The sequence below is a fragment of the Puma concolor genome, chromosome E2, assembly GCF_028749965.1.
Source record: "Puma concolor isolate L17-30 chromosome E2, mPumCon1.1.hap2, whole genome shotgun sequence".
Taxonomy (NCBI): Eukaryota; Metazoa; Chordata; class Mammalia; order Carnivora; family Felidae; genus Puma; species Puma concolor.
This window is the reverse complement of record NC_141681.1, coordinates 34,890,821-34,912,250: the sequence shown is the minus strand read 5'-3', so window position 1 is coordinate 34,912,250 and position 21,430 is coordinate 34,890,821. Positions and strand designations below refer to the sequence as shown.

Here is a 21,430-nt window from a genome sequence, read left to right as displayed (position 1 = left end):
GAATCCAGGCTTTCTGTTTCCCAGGCTGCATCCTTTCCCCATAAAGACCCTAACCCACAGCCTCAAAAGGCAACACTATCTACAAACATCAGCAATACAGGAGCCTGTCCAGGGCAGCTGTGAGCGGGCTTCTGAGTCCCTAGCTAGGAATGCTCCAGGCTTGTGTCTGGACCTGCTGCCCTGTGGGTCCACCCTCAGGCTTTGGACCTAAAGATGGCCAGGATCACAGAAGCAGCTGGAGAACATCCTCCCAGCCTGCCTGCCTTCTTGGAGGAGGCAGGAGCCACAGTGTTGCTCCTTGAGGCTCCTGGGAGCTCCTCTAGGCCCTGGCCTGCTCTCCTCTCCCTCCTTGGCATCCCCTCCGCTGACACTCAACCTACCTCTCTGGCTAATCTAAAGTTCTCATTCCACAAACTTCAGCTCTGGCCATGAAGTCTTGTGCTCGCTCTCAAACAGCTCTGTTCCTGGTAGTGGGTCTTACACACAGTTGGTGTTTAATTATTGTTTGGGTGGGATGAGATTTCCAGCCATAATTTTATCTCTGCATAGGTTTTCCCAGCTTTCTGTCCTGGAATAGAGGTGCTCTGTTTTCAATATGACTCCCTAGAGGCTCCAAAAATAACAGAGGGAAGGGCTAGAGTCCAGTTCATCACTGCCTCTGCCAGGAAGCCCTCCCTGACTTCTCCAGAATGCCTGTTTCAGTACCCCTTGATCACTGTTCCCTCTGACCACCAATCCCGCTGCCTGCACATCAGCCAACCACCCTCACCCCCAGTCCCACTGGGAGGGTCTGATGAGGACCTGCTCATCTTTTTCCCTCCCCTCCGGCATGGGGTACGGAGCTGCGCACTGGGCTAGTCACAAGACTAGATGCCCAGAAGCGCAGCAGCCCAGGGTTGGATGGGAGATGGAGGTCAGGAGCACTTGTGCAGGACCAGCCAGGTCAGCTGGCAGGCCAGGACCCAGGTCCCCAGACCGTGGCAAACCCAGCAAGGCTCAGGTGGGTGCCAGTTTCAGCTGGACCTTCCCTTTCACCTAACATGGAAGCAGAGGCAAAACCCAGCAGCCCCACCCAAGTGCCACCTGCGCAGGAAAACCAGGCCCCAAGCAGAAGGCTCCTCAGGCTGGGTTTGGACCAAATTCCTTCTCAGCGGCCGTACATTTCCAGCATACAGGAATTGCTCCTGCCGATTCAAAACCAGGTCAGAGAAAACCGTCTCTCGTTTCCGGCAGGGGTGAGCGTTCCTCCCGGGGAAGGGCTCCGCAAAAGTCTCCAAACCGAGCACGAGAGACAAGTGGGAACCAAGCCTCATTCCCTCGGTGGCCCCGCGGCTGCCAAAATTACTGACAAACTGACCTACAAAGAGAGTTTCTATTTTATGAGCAAACCCCAAAGGTTAACAGCGGAGCCGCCGGCAGGCGATGAGCACCGAGGAGCGGAAGCTTCCCCAGCAGCGCCCGCACGGAGCCCGGGCACCTCAGCTTCGCAGAGAAACGTGTCCCTGAAATGCCAAGGAGAAAGGGAGGATGGAAGGGGGAGGTTCCAGAACCCTGGCCAGAGGGAGGAATGGGGACATGAGGACACTGCCCATTGCCAAGTGGCCTCTCTGTCTCAAAGTTCTGGATGACTGCCACTGCCAGGGGCTGGCTGTAGTGACCTCTCTGGCAAGGCTGCCCTGTAGACCACAATGTGCATGGTGTCCCCTACAATTGTGCAGTCTACAACCTGCACAGCCATACCCTGTAAGCCTGAGTCCTATGGGGTTCCTGCCACATAAAGCATCTTGCCCCTCCAGTGCTGGTTTCATGAGCATATGACCAGTGTGGTAGCACAAGGGCCTGAATTTAGAAGGACCCACGCTTGGTTTGTATCTTGCTATTGCTGTCTTGAAATTCTTTTTTTTTTTTTAATGTTTATTTCTATTTTTGAGAGAGAGAGCATGAGCAGGGAGGAGCAGAGAGAGAGCGAGACAGAGAAATCCAAGCAGGCTCCCAGCTATCAGCACAGAGCCCGATGCAGGGCTTGAACTCATGAACCATGAGATCATGACCGGAGCTGAAATCAAGAGTCAGACGCTCAACCGACTGAGCCACCCAGGTGCCCCACCATCTTGAAATTCTTAATTTTCTAACAAGGGGCCCTGCATTTTCGTTTTGCACAAATTAGGTAGCTGGTCTTCCCTCCCTATTTGAGAGCACCAGGCCAGTGTGGACATAGAAAGAAAGGATGAACAATTATCCAGAGGAATCATCACTGAATAATTTATACAAAAAAGTAAGAAAATTTCCAGCCTCCATCCTTCCTCATCTTCCAAGTCATCCCAATATGGACCTACTTCTAAGGCCTTCCAGGAACAGGGGGAGGGCTAGAGGGGCCCCAGTGATGGGCAAGGGCATGGGGGTGCCAGAAATCTCCAAGGCTTGCACCCTAATGCAGGAAGCAGCTTTTGATAGCAAGAAACCCACTTGAGACTAAAGGCCCTTGGGTTTTCTCATACTGATGTCGGAGCTGCAAGAAAATCTCCTGAATTTTGGCAGAGGGTAAGTAACAAAAAGCAGGTCAGAGAATACACACAGGCAGGCAGGAAACAGGGCCGCCGTTGGCAACCCAATGACTGAGTCCTCAGGCCCCTCACCACTGACCCTTAACCCAGACCCGAAACACTGATCCGTCGCCAGTGACACCTCATCAGATCTGCCAGCGACCTGGGACAGAGCATCCGCTCCATCTAGAAGATGAGCCCAAGATTCACAGAGGTCTAGAGACTGCCCAGAACCTCCCATCAGGCCAGGCCTGACCTACAGTTCTAACCCTAACAACAGGGCAAAGTGTGAGGACAGGGGACCGGGGTGGCGTCTTCTGCCTTTCCCAGTGAAGTCTCATACAAACACCAACTTACACAGCAGAACATACCAGGGCTGTTCTCAGTCCCCATGTCCCACCTTCTGGGCCTCCCCCCACCATCCAGGTAGCCTAGGGGAACCTGCATGGGATGCCAGCGTGCTCAGATTGCACTCAGAACCAGTGATCTACTGGCCTCTTTTCTAGCTTCCATCAATAGTGAATGCCCATGACACCTCAGGAGGGCTCCCAAGGCTCACTCCATCTCTGCATCCATGCAAGGAGCATCCTGCATTTCTGCAGGGGTTCAGCTGCTTTGAAGGACACATGCTCTTAGTCAGCAGCCCTCTGACCCTGCAATTTGACTTTATCCCGCCATCCTCAAGCCTCAGAACACCGTGTAGCCACTCCCCTATGTCTGACCACCACCACCGGCGAACACAGGGCATCCACCCGATTCCTAGGTGCCCATGACCACTGCACTAAGTGGTCCGAGTAAAGCAGGAGCTTCTCCCCACCACTATCCACCAGCTTCCCTGCTTGTCCTTGTCACCAGTTCCTGGGACGATAAAATCAGAGTAGGAAAGAACAATGACAGGTAAAGCAAAACAAAACCACACGAATGAAAGCAGGGAGAAAGTATTATTAAATGTTTCTGAAAAATTATTATGTTTACCCTGGATGTTGCCTGGCTTGATTTATGACCGCCCCCCTCCAGTCCCTCAACAGCCCCCTTTTCTCCCTGTGCCAGCAGACTGGAAGGTTCCAGACACAGCCCTGGCCCCAGGGCCACAGGCCACAGAGGCCCAGCTCCAAGGTTCCTGCCAGGCTCCTGGACCCACCACCAGTAGAGGCAGTATAGACCAGAATTCCTCCAACTTCTCTGGCAATACAAATCCTAGGGGATGCTCTTCATCGACTACAGACTTCCAGGTCCCTCCCTTGGAAAGTCTCACTCCAGGGGCCAGCTGGGGGGGCTTCATGTGTTAAATGAGTGAGAAGAGTAATGAGGGGAGATGGAACTTGAATGGACACCAGTCTGGTTTGCATTCACCCCAGCTCTTGGCCACCTGTGTGATGTTGGGCAAGTAGACATCTGCCCCTCTCTGAGCCTCAGCTTCCTGATGAGCTAAATGCATCAGGTGGTCCAGAAGCTTCCAGCTCTGACCCCTTCTCAGCTTCTGCAGAGTAACAGCAAGATCCCCCTAGACACCATTCCTAACAAAGAGGGAATTCCATTCGCCCTCCTAAAACAGAACTGAGCCTGCCCCCACTCCTTCCTGGTCCCAGAGCAGACCCTCACGGACCAGGAAAGAACAGACCCACTGGCTCACCTCAGGAAGGTGGTGGAACCACCAAAGGGAAGGGACCACAGACCCTCCCTCGGGACAAGGATGAGACTTTTAAATAAATGAAGCCCTCTGCTCAGCACCAAGCCTGGAAGCCAGGAGCTGGGGCCAAGTGCCTTCCTGCAGACACACACTCGTTAATAAATTGCCATATATCATATCCTGCAAAATAGGGTTCCTGTAGGGCCAGGGTGGCCTCTGGCGGGAGGGGCCGCTGATAGGCTGCAGAAACCAAACTCAGAATTGACCGACAAGTGTCAGTTTTTAGCTCACTGCTTCACACAAGCCCACCTGGCTGTGAAGCAAGGCAGAGATGCGCTAATAACAAAACCTCCAAAACTGCCTCACGCCAAAACCACGAGGAGCGGATTCTCCCGAAAGGTGTTTCCTCAGCCTCCACCCGGTGATGGAATAGATCAGAGAAAACACCAGCAGAATGTGGAGCTGGTGTCATTACCGACAGTGAGGAACATGAGCAGGGGCCGAATGGGGTCTGAGTGGGGGAGGGGAGGGCTGCCGTCACAGCCAGGGGTTGGGTGCCAGGGCACTGGCATGATTGTCACAGCAGCTATGAAAATGGTGGGGGAAACCAAGCAGCTTTTACCCAAGTTGTAAACAGAATGAAAATTACAAATAGTTAAATATGAGTAAAACTTCCTAGAGAAAGTCCCTTCATTTGGGGGGCAGAATAGAGCAACAGAAGGCCCTCTTTGAGAACATGGGTAACACTCAACACCACCACGTCAAGGGGGGTCATGGTGGGGGGACAGGCACAGAAGGAGCCTGGGTCCATGGGGTAATCAGGAAGAAATGAGACTGGACCGAGAGAAGCTGGCTGAGGGGAAAGGGGTGGCATCACGTCAAGCACATGGCTAGAATCCCGTAACTGCTTGCTGCGGGGCGGAGGGAAAGAGAAAGGGTAAAATATATAGTCGCAAGCAGAGCCGATGTGCAAAATGTATTGACAGCTGGTGCACAGGGGCCCCACCAAATTGCGTCATTCCTGGCGTCACCTGGTGGCCCCTGATGGACCAGGAGTTATCTTCTTGTGCACTGGATCCAGAGGAGGGGTCCAGACACAGGGAGAGGATCTGTGGGCAGGGGATTCATGGCAGAAACTCTTGCCAGATGGTTAGGAACATTTCAGTATTTTAACAAACCGCCCGGTACTATCGGCACATGGCCGCTAAATATCGACTTGCTACCGAGGGCCCTGACACAGGTTGATTTATAGGCCCCCCCGGTGCCCTCAACAGCCCCCTCTTCTCTCCCCGTGCCAGCAGACTGCAGGGTTTCAGACAGAGCCCTGGCCCTGGGGCCACAGGCCACAGGCTCCCAAAGGCCCAGCTCCAAGATTCCTGCCAGGCTCCTGGGCCCACCACCAGCAGAGGCAGTGTAGACCAGAACTCCCCAGACTTCTCTGAGGATACAAATCCCCGGGGGGGTTGGAGAGATGCTCCTTGTGGACTACAGACTTCCAGGCCCCTCCCCTAGAAATTCTCACTCATGTGTTGAGTGAGTGGAGTAATGAGGGGAGATGGAACTTGAGTGTGCACCGGTCTGGTTTGCATTCACCCCAGCTTTTGGCCATCTGTGTGACATTGGGCAAGTGTCTGCCCCTCTCTGAGCCTCGGCTTCCTGATGAGTTAAATGTGCCGGGTGGTCCAGAGGCTTCCAGGTGAGAAAAAGGTGAGGAATATGCTCTAACTACCTTTTTATTCATCTGTTCATCTATTTGGAGGAGCAATGTTCCCGCCATCCCAGGGTCAAGATTCCCCAAGCCCCTAAGCAGACAAGCAGAGATTGCACAAATTCTGCTAGCACCGTTCGAACCCGAGCAGGGCCCAGGCAGTGGGGGCCTGCAGTGGGTGCAGGCTGCCAACAGGTGACCGGGAGACAGAGCTGAACTGCCCCAGGAGCAGGAGACAGAGGCAGGTATCTGAAACTGGATGTGGATCCTGATTCTGCAGATAAAAGTCCCAAAATGTTTTACACTGAGATGCTAATTTTTTTTTTTTTTTTTTTTTTTGTAAAACAAATCTTCAAGGCACATGCTGAGATAGTTGAAGCTCTTCGTGTAGGCTACAGCTGAGGGGGGTGTGTGTGCATATCTGTGTGTGGATTTTTAAGGAGGATACCCCTTATTAGAAATCTTTCATGAAAAGCTCACCGGGTGAAGTGCTTCTGCGGCTCGCATACATGTGAAAGGTGCCTTTCGTGGCTCACTGCAGCCCTACGTGTAGTGAACAGGCCACAGAACTCCGAGTCTGTGGACATAGCAAGATAAACTGGGCCTGACGTGGACCTTGACCTCAACCTCAGAATCACTGACAGATGTTACCAATGGAAACATTTTTCCCCCTAAAACTACAGGTCTTTTACAGTATGTGTTAGCATTTGGTAGGAATCCAACCCTAACCGAGACTGTGGGTACAGATTATCAAAACCGAAGTGGCTGCAGGGAAACCAGGTTTGTACTATGGTTTCTTGCATTTCCACCAGCCCCTAAAACTTTAAAAGAGCAGCCCATGAAATCTGCTTCCCAGAGAGGAAGGCTTGGGCAGCAGGGCTATTTCAGTCACTGAAAGAAAGAATAATTCTGCATCCTAAGAGGTCCGTAATTAATTCACACATTTAGCTGTTAGGTCCAGAAACATGTTTGTGTTGACAATTTGCATTTGATGCTTTGAAAACAATCTGTCATGTTTTTATTTACCTCCTCATCCCAGAGACACCACCACTTTCCAATATCCATCCAAGTGTTACGATTCCACTACAGTTTCCTGAGACCCTGCCCGTGGCAATGAGGGAGGGGACCCAGAATTCCCACGTGGGAAAAGTGGGGTTTGTGCAAGAGCTGTCCTCCTCTGAAGGAATGAGACAACCTGATGGCCAGTCAGATCTTGGTCTGCCCCCTCCCAATTCCCATGCCAGCTTCTGGCCTTCAGTACACTGATTTGACATCATTCTTCCAGCCGACCTCTCCAGCACCAGACCACTGTGTCCCTCCTTCACACTGAAGAATCAATACTACTCACAGTACTCCTAGCTGATATGTCAGGTAGGGCCCCACCCTGGCTTGTTGACATCATCAGCTCCTATGAGGATAAATCCAGAGTGAGAAGGATCACTGGAGGGGAGAAAACAAAAAGCAAGGCTAGAAGCAGGGACAAGGCATCGTTAGTATCAACTTTTACATTGCCAGGCTTGGTTGATGTCACCAACGGGTGAGTCAGGGTCTCACAGAGCCACTGTTCTCTCCCCTTGCAAAGAAGAGGAGGAGAGGGAAGGAGGAGGGTCCTCAGAATGGTCCTGACTCAGGTCTGGACTACAAGTCTAAGCTCCAACTTCCCCACAAGCCCTTGGACCCAAATAGTATAGAAGTTGCTGGGGAATAAAGCAACTCCAAGTCCCTGAGACCCCTTAGACACCCATTCAGCTTACAGATTTCTCCCCTGGGCATAATTTTCCCTATTCCTCTAGCTAAGTACAACTAAAAACCATGGACATTATAGATGAAAGAAACATAAGAAGATTCTGAAAAGTGGAGAGAAAACGGCGGAATGGCCAGGGACCTTGGGACTCAAGAAATGACATGGCAGTACAAACCCTGGGTTTTCCTTTTGCCTCATACAGCTCAGATTGGAGCTGAAGATGCTGGAAACCAGGAAAGGCCAACAGGTGAGATTTTAAAAGTCCCAAGGAAAGCCTGCTCTCTTCAGCCAAAGGACAAGAAAAGGGACAGCCTGACAAGACAGAAGACTTTGAGACAATAGCAGCTTTGTTCAAGCCAAACCCCAGAGAAAATGCCGTGCCCCCTCGTTCCAGCAGAGGCTGAATGGGGCACCCAGACTTCCATGTTCCCAAGGCTATAACAAGGCACCCAATACCCGCTCCCCACTCCATGTGGAAAGGGTGTCAGAGAAAGCCCAGTAGGGAGTGAGGACCTTCAACTTACTGGGCAATAACATAGCTCTCCCCAAGGTGTCAGGAGAGACCATCTGGGGAGGTGGCCTCCCACCCACACCCAGCAGTAGCAAGGCGTCCCTACTCATCCACCCAGTGTCAGTGGAGGCCATGTGGGGAACAGGAACAAGACACTCCTCTTACCAGTCAGAGAGATATCAGTGGCGACGTGGTAGGAAGACAAAACTAGAACTCTTTCCACTTCAATCAAAAATCATCCATCCCACCAAGAACCAGAAAGATCTCAAATTTAATGCAAAAAGACAATCCATTCATGCCAAGCCCAAGATGACAGAGATATCAGAATTATCTGTCAAGGACTCTAAAGGAGCCATCATAAAATACTTCAACCGTTATGGGCACATGTGAAACAAATGGAAAAAGAGAAAACCTCAGCAAAGAAATAAAAGATATAAAAAATCTCTAAATGGAACTTCTAGAAATAAAAAAGTAAACAAAATTTTAAAACTAAGCAATGATGGGCTCAACAGCAGAAAGGAAAAGATGGTGGAAAGAATCAGTGCACTGGAAGATACAGCAATAAAAATGACTTAATCTGAACAAAAGAGAAAAAACAGGTTAAGAAGAACAGTGCCTCTGGGGTTGGTGAGACAGGAGAAAAAGGACAGGCTAGAAAAGTTCTAAAAAATAAAAGGCGAGAGAAAAATTTTGAGAGCAGTGGGAGAAAAATGGCACCTTACCATAGTGAAAAACTAATTCAAATGGCAGTGGATTTCCCCTCAGAAACCAAGGAGACCAGAAGAAAGTGGCACAAGAAGTATGAAAGAAAAGAAATGGCAACCTAGAACCTATATCCAGTGAAAATATCCCTCAGGAATGAAGGGGAAATCAACATCCTTGGATGAAAAAGACAAAGAGAATTTGTCACCAGAAGACCTACCCTAAAAGAATGATCAAAGGAACGTCTCTAAACAGAAAGAAAATGATAAAAGAAGGAATCTTAGGAGATTAAGAAGAAAAAAAAGAAAATACGGTAAATACAATAGTTTTTCTACCCCTCTGTGTTTTCTAAATTATGTTTGATGGTTGATACAAAAATTTAACACTGATATGGTTCTAAATATGTATAAAAGTTGGGGCACCTAAGGTGGCTCACTTAGTTAAGCTACTGACTCTTGATTTCAGCTCAGGTCATGATCTCACAGTTGTGGATTCAGGCCCACACTGGGCTCCATGCTAACTGTAGAGCCTGCATGGAATTCTCTCTCTCCCTCTCCCTCTCCCTCTCTCTCTCTCTGTCCCTTCCACAATTGTGCATTCTCCCTCCCTTCCTCCCCCACCAAAATAAATAAACTTTATATATATATGACATATTTAAAACAATTAGATTGTAAATGAGGGAGAATAAAGGAAGGTAAGGTTTCTACACTTCACTCAAACTAGTAAAATGATGACACCAGAAGATTTTGAAATGTTTATTTAATGTAATATCTAAATAACACTTTAAAAGCTGTACAAAGAGAAACAATACAGATAAACCAAAATGAAATTCTTAGAAATGTTCGAGTAACCCACAGAAAGTTAGGGAAAAGAAAACAGAAATTAAAAAAAAAAAACAGAACCAACAGAAAACAAAATACAGAATGGCAGACTTAAGCCCTAACATATCATTAGTTACATTCAATATAAATGGTCTAAATACAAATTAAAAGACAGAGATTGGCAGAATGGAGTGGTGAAGGCAAGGAAGAATGATCCAGCTATATTCTCTCTATAAGAAATTCACTTAAAATGTAACCACATTGGTATATTAAAAGTAAAAGTATAAAATAAGATATATCTTGCAAACATTAATCAAAAGAAAGCAGAAGGTGTAATATTAGATAAAGCAGGCTTTAGAGAAAAAAATTATGAAATAGACAAGGAAGAAGTTGATCAACCAAGAAGACATAGCAATCTTAAATGTGTAGGCACCAAACAATAGAGCTGCGAAATATATGAAGCAAAAGCTAATAGAACTGAAAGAAGAAACAGACACATCCACAATTATAGTAGAACATTTTAACACCTTTCTCTCAATGATTGATAAATCAATTAGAGAGAAAATCAGCAGGGACATAGAAGAATTCAACAACACCATCAACCAGCAAAGTCTACTTGACGTTGATTGAACATATCACCCCAAAAGAGCAGAATATACATTCTTTTCAAATGCCTGGAGAACATATACCAATATGGGCCATATCATGTGTCATAAAACAAATCTCAGCAAATTTAAAAGAATTGACATTTGAAGTCATACACGGTGCTTCTTCCAATCACAATGGAATCAAACTGGTTATTAACAAAAAAGAAAAGAGAAAAACCTCCAAACACTTGAAAACTAAACAAAGCACTTCTAAACAATGAGTCAAAGATGAAGCACAAAGGAAATATTTTAAAAAATATAATGAACTAAATGAAAATAAAACTACAGCATATCAAAACTTGTGGAACACAGCTAAATCAATGCTAAGAGGAAAATTTATAACACTAACTATATACATTAGAAAAAAGTTTCAAGGGGCGCCTGGGCGGCTCAGTCGGTTAAGCATCCAACTTCGACTCAGGTCACGATCTCAATTTGTGAGTTCAAACCCCGCATCGGGCTCTGTGCTGACAGCTCAGAGCCTGGAACCTGTTTCAGATTCTGTGTCTCCCTCTCTCTCTGCCCCTCCCCCACTTACGCTTGCTCTCTCTCTCTCTCTCACTCTCAAAGATAAACATTATAAAAATTTTTTTAAAAAAAGAAAAAAGTTTCAAATCAGTCATTAAGCTTCCACCTCAAAGACTTAGAAAAACAACAGCAAGATAAACCCAAAGCAAGCAGAGAGGAGGAAAAAAATAAAGAAAAGAGCAGATCATTAAATTGAAAACAGAAAACCAATACTGAAAATCCATTTTTAAAAGTTGGTTCTTTGAGGGGTGCTTGGGTGGCTCATTAAGTTAAGCATTCAACTCTTGATTTCGGCTCAGGTCATGATCTTGCAATCGTGGGATCGAGCCCTGCATCAGGCTCTGTGCTGAGTGTGGAGACTGTTTGATCTCTCTCTCTCTCTCTCTCTCTGCCCCTTCCCCTCTTACTGTCTCTCCATAAATAAACAAACAAACAAACAAATAAATAAACATAACAAAAAATTTTTAAGTTGGTTCTTTGAAGAGATCAATAAAATGGACAAATCTCTAATAAGACTGACAGAGAAAAACAGTGGGAAGGCATAAGTTCCCAATATCAGAAACGAACCTGAGGATATCAGTACAGACCCTACAGACATCAAAAGAATAAAAAGAGACTATTGCTGTGAAAACTATACACACATAAATTTGACAAGTTACATGAAACAAACCAATTCCTTGCAAAACACAGCCTCTTACAACTCAACCAACATGAAATACACAATTTGAACAGTTCTAAAGCTATCAAGGAAATCAAATTCATAATTAAAAACTCCCTAAAAGGAATTCTCCAAACCCAGGTTATTTTACTGGAGTATTCTAACAAATGTTTCAATAAGAATAAACACCAATTATACATAATTTCTTTCAAACTATAGAAGAACCACTTCTCAAACTTATTTTATCAAGTTAATATTGCCCAATATGAAAATCAGTCAGATAGGTCAAAACAAAACTGCAGGCCAATGACCCTTACAAATACAGGCAAAAATATATACATTTAATGAAATATTAGCAAAGAGAATTGAGCAATATTTAAAAAGAATTGTACACTATGGCCAATTGGGGTATATATCAAGGATGCAAGACTATCTCAATATTCAAAAATCAACATAATCCACTATATTAACAGAAGAAGAAAAATCACATTATCATATAAATAGATTCAGTTTTTTAAAAAAACATGGATTTATTTGATAAAATCCAACACCCATCCATGATAAAACCTCTTAAAAAAAAAAAGAAAAGAAAGAAACGGAGGGGTAGTTCCTCAACTTGACAGAGTTATCTACTAAAAACCTGCATCTACTATTACACCTAATGATAAAAGACTGAATGTTTTCTCCCTAAATTCAGAAACAAGACAAGGATATCCACTGTCACCACTCTTATTCTGCACAATTCTGGAAGTTCTAACCAGAGCAAAGACAAGAAAAGGAAATAAAAGGAACATAGACAGAAATAAAACTGCCTTTATTTGCAGATGACTGGATTGTCTATATAGCAAATTCCATGGAATCTACAAAAATAAAAATAAAAACTTCTACAACTGAGTTGAGCAAAGTCAAACAGTACAAAAATCAACATTCAAAAGCCAACTATATTTCTATATACTAGGACACCAATATTAAAAATGAAATCCCTTTTATAATCACTAAAAAAAAGAAATATTTAGATGTAAATCTATCAAAATATGGACAGGACTAGCATGTTATAAGCTACAAAAGAGCAATAAAAGAAACTAAAGAAGATCTAAGTACATTGAGAGATATACCATGTTCATGGATTGAAACCCTCAACATAGTAGATGTCAATTCTCCCCAAATCAATATGCAGGTTTACACAATTCTTTTTAAAATTATAGCAAGAGTTTTTGCATGTGTAGATAAGATTATTCTAAAATTTATATGGAAAGACAAAGGACCTAGGATACCTAAACAATTTTGAAAAAGGGTGATAAAATAGAAGGACTCAGTCTATCTCAGTTTAAAACTTATATAGCTACAGTAATCAAGACTATGTCATATGACAGAGGGATAGACACATAGATCAATGGAACCCAGAAATAGATCCCACACAATATGCCTTTTCAACAAATGATGCAAGAGCAGTTGGACATTTGGAGGGTGGGGGGTAGGAAGAGGAGGAGGAGGAGGAGGAGAAGAAGCTCAACCCAAGACTCACAGCTTATGTAAACACGAACTCAAAACGGATCTTAGCCTTAAATGTGAAATGTAAAATTATAAAAGTTTTTTGGAAAAAAATAGGCAAAATATCTTTGGGATCTAGGGTTAGGCAAAGAGTTCTTAAACTGGGCACCAAAGGCATGAGCCATATAAGGAAAAAATGATAAAGTAGACTTTACCAAATTTTAACCTTTTACCCTGCAAAATACTCTGTTAAGAAGTCTGTCAAGAAGATGAAAAGACAAGCCTCAGACTGAGAGGAAGTATTTGCAAACCATGTAACCAACAAAGGACTAGTATCTAGAATATATAACGTACTATCAAAACTTAACAGTAAAAAAGCAAACAGTCCAATTAGAAAATAGGCAAAATATATGAAGAAGCATTTCATCAAAAAGGATAAACAAATGGCAAATAAGCCCATGAAAAGATGTTCAACATCATTAGCCATTAGGGAGATGTAAATTAAAACCACAATAAGATACCACTACAAATCTATCAGATTGGCTAAAATATAAAGTAATGCTGAACCAAATGCTGGCAAGGATGAAGAGAAACTGGATGTCTCGTAGGTTGCTGATAGGAATGTAAAATAGCACAGCCACCCTAGGTAACAGTTTGGCAGTTTCTTTAAAAGTCAAACATGCAGGGCATCTGGGTGGCTCAGTCAGTTGAGCATCTGACTGTTGATTTCAGCTCAAGTCATGATCTCAGGGCCATGAGATCAAGCCCTGCATTGGGTTCTGTGCTGAGCATGGAGCCTGCTTAAGATTCTCTCTCTCTCTCCCTCCCTCCCTCCCTCCCTCCCTCTCTCTCCCTCTCTCTCTCTCTCTCTCTCTCTGCCCCGCCCCCCCACCCCCCACTGCACAGGCTCTCTCGCTTTCTCAAAAAAAAAATTTTTTTTAAGGGGCGCCTGGGTGGCTCAGTCGGTTAAGCATCCGACTTCAGCTCAGGTCAGGATCTCGCGGTCCGTGAGTTCGAGCCCCGCGTGGGGCTCTGGGCTGATGGCTCGGAGCCTGGAGCCTGCTTCCGAATCTGTGTCTCCCTCTCTCTCTGCCCCTCCCCCGTTCATGCTCTGTCTCTCTCTGTCGCAAAAATAAACATTAAAAAAAAATTTAAGGGGCGCCTGGGTGGCGCAGTCGGTTAAGCGTCCGACTTCAGCCAGGTCACGATCTCGCGGTCCGTGAGTTCGAGCCCCGCGTCGGGCTCTGGGCTGATGGCTCAGAGCCTGGAGCCTGTTTCCGATTCTGTGTCTCCCTCTCTCTCTGCCCCTCCCCCGTTCATGCTCTGTCTCTCTCTGTCCCAAAAATAAAATAAACGTTAAAAAAAAAAAAAATTAAAAAAAAAATAAATAAAAATAAAAAAAATTTAAAAAAAATTTTTAATAAAAAATTTAAATTTAATTAATTAATTAATTAGTTAAAATGAAATACTTTTAAAAAGTCAAACATGCAAGTGCTATAGACCAGCACCTGCATGCCTGGACATTTATCCCAAAGGTAATGAAAACTTATGTACAATTCCATTCCTATAACAGTCTTGCAATGACAAAACTACAGAAACGGGGAACAGATTAGTGGTTTCCCCCTAATAAACAGATTAGGGGCTGAGGAAGGGGCTGGGGCAGAACAGAAGTGGCTATGGCTATAAAAAGGCATCATGAAGGTGTCGGTGGTGATGGGAACCCTCTGTAGCCTGAATGCATCTATCTCAATATCCTGGTTGTGATACAGACTCTCCTTTTGCGAACTATTACCCTTGGGGGAAACTGGGTAGAAGGTACAGGGGATCTCTCTGTGAATCTCCACATCAACCTACAATTAACTCAAAAGGAAAAGTTTAACTTTTTAAGTTAAAAACTCTTTAAAGGATGAAGAAAGAACCATGAAGAGCTTTAAAAGAAGAGAAGGTGGGTGGGAGCACCATGTTCCCCAAGCTAACGCGCTTGAAGCATGGCGAGTGTGGGGAAGGGATAGGGTTGCCACGTAAAATGAGGTATGGCCAGTCACATTTAAATGTCAAATAAACAACAAATAATTTTTTAGTATAAGTATGCCCCATGCAATACTGGAGACACACTTGGACTAAAAAATTACATGTTCTCTATTTGGAATTCAAATTTAACAAGCCATTCTGTGTTTTTATTTGCAAAATCTGGAAACCCAGTGAGGGAGGGATAGGACACAGGCATCCGGCAGGATGGGCACAGGGAGTTGTAAAAGAAAGACTGTAGGAGAGAGGTCAGGGGGCAAGCAAAGGGATGCCAGGGACCACAGACACCACAGGCCGGGCAATGCCTTAGGAGCAGGGGAGGCAGAAGTTAGCTCGGAAGGGCCCCCAGCTGCTGGGTTTATGGGCTCCTGCTGGCAAAGTGACCCTCTGTGTGTGGCCCACACAAAATCCAGAAAGAGGCCAAAAGAAAGAACGTTTGAGTCTCCAGGTGCTGTTCCAGGCTGGAGGGAGTCTGATGGCGTATCCAAGAAGGGGCCTCTAAGAGGCACTGGGGGCTCCTCTCACCATGACGTGGTCCTAACCCCTTAAAATCTCCCCTTCCTCTAGGGGACAGACAGGCAGATCAGCGGGCCCCAGCGTGTAGGCCAACGGACTATCACACCTCTGACAGGAGCCAACGCTCTCTAAGCACTCAGCTCGCAGCTCAGAAGTCACCTCCTAGCCAGGCTACCGCCAACCGGGTGTTTTTACCCGGCTCCCACGCACACCACGACTCTCCCTATGTTCCTCATGGAACCTATTACAACTCGAAATAGCCAGGATTTCTTATCTGTTTGCTTCTTTAACACCCATCTGCTCCCCACTAGCTCCAGGACCACAGGACTTTGTTTTGCTTGCTGTGACATCCATGCTTAGTGCATAGCATGTAGATGGAGCTCAGGCAAGAAAAAAAAGGCTGAATGAATGAAGGAGTAAATGAATAAATCATTCCGACTGGAGCTACTCCTTTGGGATCTATCCTGCAGGCACAGCCCCTTAGAGCTTGACAAAGACAGAGAACCAGTCTTCCTCTTCCAGGAAGCCCTCAGCAGCATCCTCTGAGCTGCCATGGGCCAGCACCTAGGACGTAGGGTTAGCATGGCCACAGAGTGGCTGTTTATCCTTTCTAAACAAGGGCTCTAGTATGATCTTCATTATCTTGGGCATTATCTTTAATGAGTCCCTGCCACAGGGACTACTAATAATATCAATAATATTAATGTTAATAGTTACCACTTACTGAGAACCTACATGTGCCAGGGAGTGTGCCAGGCAATTTTCATATATTTTAACTCATTTAATCCTCCAAACAGCCCCCCAAAAGTAGGGGTTGTGACCCTTTCTTTTTGTGCCGCCCCCCTCTTGTAGAAATAGATACCTCCTTTCTTTTCAAGAATACCCTCCCTGCTCCCATTCTTGGGGCTCAGGGGGCTGACAACTGACCCACCCCAGCGCCCAGGAAGGGCAGGTGGGGCTAGCCTGAACGATCAACTACCTCCTCTCCCTGGCTACAGCAATTAGTTCATGGGCAGCTTCATGACCCTCAGGAGGCAGTCAGCCTTGGTCCTGCCTGAGACCTTTTCTGCTGATGAGGAAGCACATGCCCCTCTCTGCTGGGACTGCTGGACCAGGAGCTGCTGGCTGTCATCATGCACCAGGGGATGAAGGCAACAAAGAGGAAGCAGAGCTGAGAGACAGAGAGACTGGTGATGACTTTATTGGAACCGCTGGATCCAGCCATGCCTGAAGGCTCTCACCCAAGGTATCCTGGGACTTGTCAGTTACATGAGCCAAAAATTCTCTTTTTTATGTGTTAGTCAGTATGAGCTGGGTCTGACTTGCCACTGAATGAGTCCTGTCGAAACTACTGCATATCATTAGGATGTAGTTATTTTATAGACAAGGAGCTGAAGCATACAGAGGCAGATAACCATTAGCTATGAGATGGGAGTGCTCTTAACCACTGATTGACTGTAGAGTTCTATATTCTGAGTGTGTGTGCATGCTCCCACCTGCGTACTCTGTCTCTCATTATTATTCACAGCTATGGCAGATTGAGCAAACACTTGGTGCTTAATACAGATCGACTGGAAAAACTAAAATCAATAACTTCCAAAAGGAGTTTTTGTTTAGCAAATGCTGCCATCAGTGACTTCGGGTTCTCACTCCGAGTCAGGCTCACAGTACACTGTGTACCTTCGTGGAACCACTTCCCATCTCCCCACACCCCTTCCCCAGGCAGATGAGCTGGAAACCAGAACAGGCTGATCAGCCAGCGAGGGCCACCCCGACTCCCTCAGGAGAGGGGTCTACAGTCAGAAGAGGAGGTCTCCCACTCCCTCCCTACTGGGCCCCAGAGACACATGAGGAAGGGGGTCCAGTGTGAGGCTCTAGCACCTACTGGGAGCTCAGGGAAGAGGAGGCCACGCCCTGGGGCCACACTGGCCACGGGGACACTTGTTTTCTGCCATCACTTCAGTAAAGCTCAGCCAAAATCAGATGGAAGGGAAATCGCTCATGTATCAGCTGCTCCCACGCAGCCAAATGACCATAAAGGGCATTCAGTAAAGTCCACCCAACAGTACAGGCCACCAAGCCCATGGCAACGGAGAGCAAGAAGAGAAGGCCGTGCTTGCGGGCTGGTCCACACAAGATGGTGCCCGCGCCCTGGTCCCTGGCCTGGCTGCATTGGTATCTCCTCTCCATCCTTCCTCCTCCTCTCCCTGGTGGTGCTCTCCCCTTAGCCTAGAAACGTACTCTGGTCTCTCCCTCTTAAAAATGAATGCAAAAGCTTCCTGTGATCCTTGGATCCCTCTAGCTCCTGCTTCTCACCCTCCCTTCCAAGCCTGGAGCCTGGCAAGTCGAGGCTACACTGCTGGTCTCCCCCTGTCCTCGTAACTCATTCCTCCATCTGATTCCATTGACCCTGCTCTTGCCCAGGACGGTCCAGCAGACCCTCTTCAGCCTCTCTCCCATCAGCCTCTCTGTGGCTTTTCGCACTGCTGCCCAGAAGCACTGTGCCATCCTGGCGTCAATGACAGCACGCTCCTCCCAGCTGCCTTCAGCAGATATGCTGATGCTTCCAGATCCCTTCTTCAGCCCAGGCCTCTTTCCTGAGCCCTCGGCCCACGTGGCCAACTGCCGGCCAGACGCCAGCCCACAGATCACCTGTGAGCCTCTCCTGCAAGGTCACATAACGCATGAACTTGAGCCCACCAAGTGTGATGAACATTCAAGTGTAGGAGTTCAGAGGATTCCAGGCCCCGGAATCACACTGCCTATGTTCAAATCCCCCCTCTGCAACTTACTGACAACACACAAGTCCCCTGAATCCCCCATGTAAAAAAGGGGAGAGACAACAGTGCCCCCTCATCAGCTGTAGGGGTGAGTGTGATAGCAGGTGTAGATATTGTTAGCTGGGCCTGGTACTCAGTAAGCCTCACCTCTACGATCGTTATTGGGGCCATCTTCTTTGCCAGTTCCACAGCAGCTAGCTATTCCCCAGGCACAGTCTCATCTTCTACCTGCCACCCAAAACCTGGTCCCTTGAGAACTTAAAGTCAGTCTGAACTTCTCCCCTTCCCATAGACATTCAAATTTGCCCAATCCTGCTAGTTTTGCCTCTTAAATGTTTCTCGAACCACACCCTCCTAACCAACGCCTTCATCTTCTCTCACCGACTTCACTGCACTATCTTTTCTATGATCCACCCACCTCCTACCTCATGATTTTTCCTGAAGCAACACTCCATTGTCTATAATTTCCCAACATACTACATGGATCTCTTCTCTTTGGATTGGCTTATGCTGTTTTCTCTGTCTGGAATGCCCCTTTCCCCTTACTTCCCAACTTCTTAGGTGTCACCTCCTCCAGGAAGTTTTGCTGGATACCCAGATTGAACAACACACACTCGTCCTTTGCGTTTCCGTATCTCACACTTGTGACGTTACATAGAACTTTTCCTTTTGGGTTATTAACTCCCCAACTGGATGAGAGGAGAGGTTCCTCACCAAACCCCCCAAGGATCTCAATCATGTTTACTGAACTGAGGTTATTATCAGAGGAAGCCCCACCTAAAGAGCCTTTCCCTGTCTTAAAAAAAAAAAAAAAAAACAAAACGAAACATTTCAGCTATTTTAAAATCCAGAACTGATGGGTCCTTCGTAAGCCAAAGTGCTTGATCAACAGCTTCCTTAAACCAACCACTGAGGTTCAAAGTGAGGGAAACTGAGTCCTCTCACCCTTAGGGGCTGCTAAGGGGATTGTGCGAAGCTAAAAATTAAAAAGGATGGGATGATAAGCTGTCCATATAGCCTTGCTATTCTGACAGAACAGTTCCAAAACTTGAAATGTAATCTCCTGTGGGGAAAGGAAGACATTTTTAACACGTATTAAGGTTAGACAGGTGTTTTAAGTCTGGCATTACCAGATCAAAAGCACCATGGAAGAGCCTAACACAGCCCCGTTCAGCAACATGTGTTCACGGTACACGGCGAACAGGAACCCCTTCTCCTCGTCCTTTTCATATGTTTTTCTCTTCAGTTATATTTGAGGGGTTTTGTATTTCCCTGGTGTGAGGGCGACACACTGATTTCCACCCCAGACCTTCCTTCCCCTCCTAAACACAGGTCTTCACATGGGTCCTGGGCATGCAAGCAGCCACAGAAAGAGTAAGTACCTGGTCTGCAAGGTGGCTTTTTCAATATGTCTTCAAGGATGTGCTTCTTAAAGACTTAGAAGACAGAAGTCCCCCTGCCGCCCCCTCCCCACACACACACTCCAGATGGACCAGGGCTCATCCTGCCACAGCAAGGGGACAGGGCTAGGGAGGGGATGATAGACAAGGACCCCAGCCCAGCATGTTGGGGAGTATGTTAAAGGCTTAAGCAGGAGGTGGGAGAGGCTGATCTTCCAGATGTACCCCCGTCCCATTTCTTCACCCCCCCCCCGATAGCAAAGCTCAGCCCCTCAGAGGTACCCAGGGAACAGGGCTGACGTGACCAGGAAAACAACATCCCCAGAAGGCCTAATGCCCCACTGGGCCCCAGGCTCTGGCCTGGCTGCCTGCCAGAGGGTCCACAACCACTTTCCAAGGACATAGAGGGTGAATGTTCCTGTCAAGGTTCCCTGAGGACTGTCCGTTCCCAGCGCTGACCCTCCCCAGGGCTCCCCACAGGGACCCATGATGCCCCGGATAAGGACACCAGGGCCTAGAGGCTGAGTCACTCTGTTAGGGCCGACCTGGGTCAGAGCAAGTTCATTATTTCAAGGACAAGTTCTCAGACCCCTTATCCAGCCACACCCGGCAGGAACCGAGAGGAGAGACACCCACAGGCAGTTGAGAAAAGGGCAGGCCTGCCCTGGCAAATCAGCTTCCTTGGTGTCTGAGGCCTCTGGTGCCCCAGGAGGGCTACACACACTTTGTGCACACATGTTCAACTTACAGAGAAAGACACTCCTCCCTTCCCAGCCACTGGAAAGGGCCCCTGTCTTTGGGCCAGGCCACAGGAAGCCCAAGGTGGGGGGCCTCCTGCAGAGCCATTTTCAGGGAGGGGGGTCACCCTTCCAGATGTGGGGGCAGTGGATGGTGGGCAAGGGCAGCAGGGCTGGGCCAGGTCGTCTCTACAGGAGGCCGCAGAACAGGGCTGTGGCCTGCTCCAAGTTTTTGTTGTGCCTGCTGGGTGAGGGGGTGTCTAAAACCATTTCAAAACCTGGGGGAAGCCCAGTGAAGGGGGCCTCATTCCCTGTGGGGAAGGGGGGATTTCAAAGGGGACCCTGCTGCTGAAAAGGTTTCAAAAAACCCTTGCCTTTCTATCAGCTCCAAATCACTCCCTCGCCAGCAGCAGCCGGGAGAGGGTGCCGGGAAAATGTTTCCAAGGAGACGTGTCCCTGAGTCATCATAACTGCCAGGGTCTGGAGGCTGCAAAGCCACGAAGAGGCCCCCGCTATAAAAAGGCCGTTTAGCATCCCCCCAGGGGGAGGTCTCCAATAGTCAGGGTCCCCAGGGAGGCCGGCCTCAGACCCCCCCCCCCCCCCCAGTGCCCCGAGTTTATGAGAAGGCCGCCAAGCTGAACAGTGCGACTTCTACCCGCCAAGTCCCCTTGGTGCCACGAAGGGGGGCTTTTATCCCCACCAGCTCCAGGCATCCACTCTGGCCTTGGGTTATTTAGCAGGGGAAGCTGTCCACAGGGACACTGGGCCCCAACAGTTTTGACTGGGACTTCGGAGCCAGCCCCAGCTGGGGCTCTGGTGCCTACCACTCTTCCACTCATATTTCCCACGGTTGCCCTCTGGCACCTTCCCCAAGTCACCAAGGCCAACCAGGCCCACAGCACAAACCAAATCGAAGTTCTTTCACCTCCTTCCTCTTTTTTCTCCCAGCCTCATCCCCTCACCTCTGGACCAGACCAGGCGGGTCT

The 21,430-nt window shown here is 47.4% G+C and overlaps 1 protein-coding gene across 3 annotated transcripts in view; it reads right to left on the bottom strand.

Moving 5' to 3' along the window:
• The window catches only part of ZNF423 (zinc finger protein 423), a 334,487-nt gene that overhangs the window by 104,671 nt on the left and 208,386 nt on the right, over nucleotides 1–21,430 (bottom strand). The gene's annotated exons all lie outside the window — the stretch shown is intronic.